Source organism: Vigna angularis, chromosome 6 (assembly GCF_016808095.1).
Source record: "Vigna angularis cultivar LongXiaoDou No.4 chromosome 6, ASM1680809v1, whole genome shotgun sequence".
Classification (NCBI taxonomy): Eukaryota; Viridiplantae; Streptophyta; class Magnoliopsida; order Fabales; family Fabaceae; genus Vigna; species Vigna angularis.
In genome coordinates, this window is record NC_068975.1 from 6,452,995 (window position 1) to 6,458,619 (window position 5,625).

Consider the following 5,625-nt stretch of genomic DNA (forward strand, 5'->3'; position numbering starts at 1 on the left):
ATTTATAGTTTTCCTCACGATAGACACAAAATAATCGATTACGTTAGTAATGTAGTCGGTTACATTAATAACAAATGTAACAGAATTACATTTAACACATTTTTAATTGAATGCACAATTAATGTAATCGATTTGCAATAAATGCTAGTCAAACATATTTTAAAATATGACCGTTATTGCATATTGACTAAGCTTGAAAACAGTTTTAAAATTATAACAAACTTAATTGATTACATAACCAATGAAATCGATTAAGCTTTTCACTTAAGCAGATTTTGAAAACTTTTTCTCTTCAAAATTTCATCATGCACATTTCAACAATATGACACGAGTTTTAATCGATTTTACACTTAATGTAATCGATTTAAAACTTATTGTTTTGCCATAGTTTAAAAACATAAGCTGTCTGATGAACTTAATTGATTACAACATTACTGTAATTGATTATTTCATGCAAAGTTGCTTTGAGCTTGTGGTTTCAACACTCAAAAGCATTTAGTATGTATACAGAGATATAACCACAATTATGATAAAAAAGTATGAAAACTAAACAACATATCAACATATGTATTCATCAAGAAACATTTTCATAGCAATATATGTATCAATCACAAATATACATTTTTGTTGTGTCATGACAACATCTATGTGTTCTTACAATCAATGTGTTGTCATCATCAAAAACAGACACAGGGATTGGCTTTAGCACTCACATTGCTTCCCCTTTCAACATGTATAATGGTCCCTATACCAAAAGTCTTCCTGGCAAAGGTATTCAGGTAAACAAGTCCCGTTAAGATGAATGGCGGTACAAAGGGCTACTCGTGATTATGGTTAGTTGAGAATGCTTCCGCTAGAGGAAGAGTGTACCTTTGTGGAAGGGACTCACCCTTGAGTGAGAGATTGTTGGGAATCCAAGTGTGAGTCTAAGTCTCACATTGGATAGAAATGAGAAAGTAGAACACCTTATAAAGGTGAAAGACCCATTAACCCATTGTCTTAAGGTTTTGGGTAGAGTGATGTCAATCCCTTATGTGATGAGGCTCAGATCTCATTGGTGTTTGTATGTCCCCAATGAACCTCCTCCTTGTTAGACCCAACATTTTATACTTGAAAAACTTAAACTATTTTTATTATAATATTTAAAAATTCAGTTTAAATATATTGAACTTATTCTATTTTCAGTACAATTAATTGTTAACTGTGGTTTAGGTTTCATATCATTTACTTTCTCACAACCACAATTTTCTCCTACATTCCTTTGTCATTCATTATAATCAAAGGGTCGCTACCATTGAAGGGTCACTGCAGTCAAAGGCTCGCCATCGTCAAAATCTTGCCGCCAAAGGTTTTACCGCACTTTACCGTCGTCGAACTGTAGGTTTTGCCACACTCTGCCATCACCGAACTGTCAAAGGTCCTACCACCATCGTCGAGGGTATTGAAAACACTTCTACTTTAGTTGGAAAGAGAAGAAAAGGGATATATGATAACAGTTGATTTCACCGTTATATGTGATTCAATTTTGATACTAAATGAGTCTTTTTGACTTAGAAACTTGCTTGAACTCTTGTTTTTAGTTTAAGTTATGAATCAAGAGAGTTGAGGTTAGAACTTATGATTTTTATCACTAATTCCCTTGATTTTGTAGGAAATTAGAATGATTTGGAAGAGGAGTTAAAGTACCAAGGAGTTTGAATCCAGAAAAGACAGAAAAAGGACCAGAAAAGAAGGCTATAGAAGGTCGCAGGTCGCCTAGTTGCCCCTTTGTGGGGTCCTTAGCGCAGGATGTCTCGCATGGGCACCGAGCTGCCCTTTTTTGGGGCGTTGATTGCCATCTTCCTTGTGTTGCACACCGCCTAGGCACCCTCTGAGGGGCCCTTAGCGACACTCTTCTTGCACCAGCGCCTAGCTGCCCTGAGTAGGGGTGCTAAGCACCAGCGTGTTGGGCTTGGACTCTGTTTCCTGCTCTATTTAAGGATTTGTTCGTCTTAGGGTTTGTATCTTTGGGCAGCAGAGACGGAGAAACACACTTTTCCATTCTCTGGAGGCAGAATTGGATGCGGGAGCTCTCCTATTCAGTTTCTAGGGTTTTTCTATCAATTTCATTCCATTGTACACCTAGTTTCTCCATGATTATGGAGAACTAAACTCATTTGTTGTTGAGGTAGATGTAACATTTAAACTCTCATGTATTTGAATTTGTTCTGAATTAATTTATGCTTATTTAATTAATTATTAGCAATTTTCTCCTTTGCTCTACGCTTATTATGTTTTGATTATTCATGGCATGATTTTATGGTCTTCTTTGTTATTGGGAAATACCTAGAAACCACAATCTGAAGAATTTCCCCAAAAAGCAATATTGCCTACAAATAGGGATAGGAGGTTTGGTTGTCTTAAGCTTTTGTTCGTAATGCAAAACTAATTATTAGGGATGCAAGGGATTGTGGTCTAATAATTAAGGATAGGCTTTCTTCGTCGAGGGATTGTTAAGATATCGGCAAATGTACTGAATCATATCAAGTAATAATAAATGGTAAGACCAAGTATCATTTCCCAAGAGACTCACGACACTAGACAATCATGTAATTACTTAACTAATTAAGACTTTGAAGAACAATTTTAGGGTTTTTGAATGCAAGACATGAAAGTAAATATGAATGCAAATTGATCAATTGAGGCTAAACACTAGAATGAAGGGATGAAGTTGAAAATATGAGATGAGTATGTTGTTGGGTTTTAGATTTCACCTAGTCTACTCTCATGCATATAAGAATGCATTTTCTTCGTTCAATTGTTAACATCACTTTCTAAATTACTTAAAACCTGATGTCTCAATGAAGAAAGCCTATCCTTAATTACTAGATCACAATGTCTTGTATCACTAATAATTAATTTTGCATTACGATTAGAAGCTTAAGATGACCAAAACTTTATGTCTAGGCAATACTACTTTTGGGAGAAAATTCTCCAGATCTAGGTTTCCCCGTATGTGTCCATATTACAAAAACCAATAATCATGCCATGAATGAGTTAAACATAACAAGCATAGAGTAAAAAAGAATAACCCAACAATTAATGAAAGAAGCATAAATAGATAAGAATCAATTCAAATACATGAGAGTTTAAGGGTTATATCTTCCCCAACAACAAATAAGGTTTAGTTCTCCATTTTCATGGAGAAACTAGATGAACAATGGAATGAAAGAGATAGAAAAACCCTAAAAACCGAAGAGGAGAGCTCTCACATCCCAAAATCTGCCTCCAAGGGTGAAAAATGTGTTTTTGTGCTCAAGCCAACAAAAGATACAATCCTTGGGACGTCCAAGTCCTTAAATACAACAGAAAAATAATAGAAAACGGGTCCAAGCCCACTTCGCTAGCGCTCAACGTCCTAAGTGGGGCACCCAAGCGGTGTGCGGGAGAAAGCTAGCGCTCAACGTCCTAAGTGGGGCGCCCAAGCTGGACTGACACTCAAGGCCCCTAAAGGGGCGCTTAGCCTGGACTGGCTGGCGCTTATCCTTGAATAGCTCGCGCTCAAGGCCCCTGAGGGGGCCCTTAGCTTCAACTTGACTTTTCTGCATTGCGTTTTTTTTCTCTTTTTCTGCATTCCAACTTCTTGGTACTTTAACTCGTCTTTAAAATCATTCCAATAACCTAAAAAATCAAGGAAATTTAGCGATAAAATCATTAAGTATACCCTCTACTCATTTATTCACAAAAATTAAACTAAAAACATGAGTTCAAACAAGCTTCTAAGTCAAAAATGGTTGATTTAATATCAAAATTGAATCACAGATAACGGTAGTTGCAAACGTTATCAGGGATCGGGTTTTAAGTAATTTAGATAATGACATTAACAATTGAATGAAGAATAGGAATTCTTATATGCATGAGAGAAAAGATGGTGAAATCTAAACCCCAACAACATACTCATCTCTTTTGCACCAAAGTAGGCAAATATGCCTTCTTTATTACCAAAATGGGCAAATTTTGACCCAAAGTGAAGTAGTGGGGGACCGAAACGACTTCAAATGAAGAAGTCGTGCCCCCCCCCCCCCCCTTGTGATAACAGTTGAAAAACTGTTATTTTCATGCTTAAAATTGATACTAAAAGCAACCTTTAACACTTAGAAACTAGCTTGAAATCATGCTTTTATTCATATTTTCAGATATAAGAGAGCTGGACAAGTTTATGCTTGATTTCAGTGTTTTTGTGAAGGTTTTAAGGTGAATTTAGTGAAAGAAGTGAAGAAGGAGAGAGATGGAATCAGAAAAGACATCAAAAAGTGCAAAAGGAGAAGCCGCAACTCCGCTCAGCGGCAGTTTACCGCTGAGCGGCACTCAGAAGCTCGCGTTGGATCCGCTGAGGGGCAAAATGGCCGCAGAGGGGAAGAAACCAACTCACGCACTTACCGCTGAGCGGCACTTTACCGCTGAGCGGCACACTTATGGGCTTGGGCCTAAATTTTTTGTAATTTTAGAATAGTATATAAGCTTTAGGACGTCCTAGGGTTTGTATCTTTGGCAGAAACGAAGCAAACACTCTCTCTTCCACCCCTTTGAAGGAGGATCTTGGATGCTCAGACTACCTCTTCACCTTTCTAGGGTTTTATCTTTCATTCTTCCATTATTATTCATCTAGTTTCACCATGAATATGATGAACTAAACTTTGTATTGTTGTTGGGGAATCAATGTAGTCTTGTGAAACTCTCATATATGGAATTTGTTTTTACATCTTATATTTAAGACCTATGCTTTCTTTCATCATTAGTTAGGGTTTTTCCTCTTTGCTCAAGGCTTGCTTTGTTTAACTCATTCAATGCATGATTATTGATTTTGTCGATACGAGAACGTACGGGGAAATCTAGATCCGGGGAATTTCTCCCAATAGTATACTGGTTGCCGTTAAGCTCCTGCACTTAAGAACTAATTACTAGGAATTGTATGAACTCATAATTAAGGATAGGCCTTCTTGTCAAGGTGATTTAGAGAGTGGCATTAACAATTGATGAAAAGAATGTTGAATTCCTAAAGTATATGAGAGTGGATAAGATGAAATTGATAACCCCAACAACATACTCATCCATATATTCCATTGAAGTGTTTGTATTTTGTTTTAGCCATTGATCAAAATTCATGCATACATGTTTATTTTCTGTTTTGCATATTAAACTTCACTTATTTCGTTCTTAAGTCTTAAATAATCAACGAATCGCATAACTAAACTAGGCCGTGAGTCCTTTGGGAGAACGATACTTGGTCTTACCAAGTTTATTACTTGAAACGATTTGGTCACCCTTGCCGATTGTTCAACAAGTTTGTGGCGCCGTATTTCGGTGTTCATAAATTTTTCATCAAGTTTTTGGCGCCGTATTTCGGTGTTCATAAATTTGTCATCACCTTGCACGACTTCATACTATTCATATCTACAGTGTTGAAGTCGTGCACCCCAAAAACGACTTTTGGGTCCTGTAATCGATTACAGAGTGCTGAAATCGTGACCCATGCAGGACTTCAAATGAGTAGGCAGAAAACTTACTGGTAATCGATTACGACATTTCAGTAATCGATTACCAAGTTTGTTGTGTTGCAAGAAGCACTCTGGTAATCGATTACCA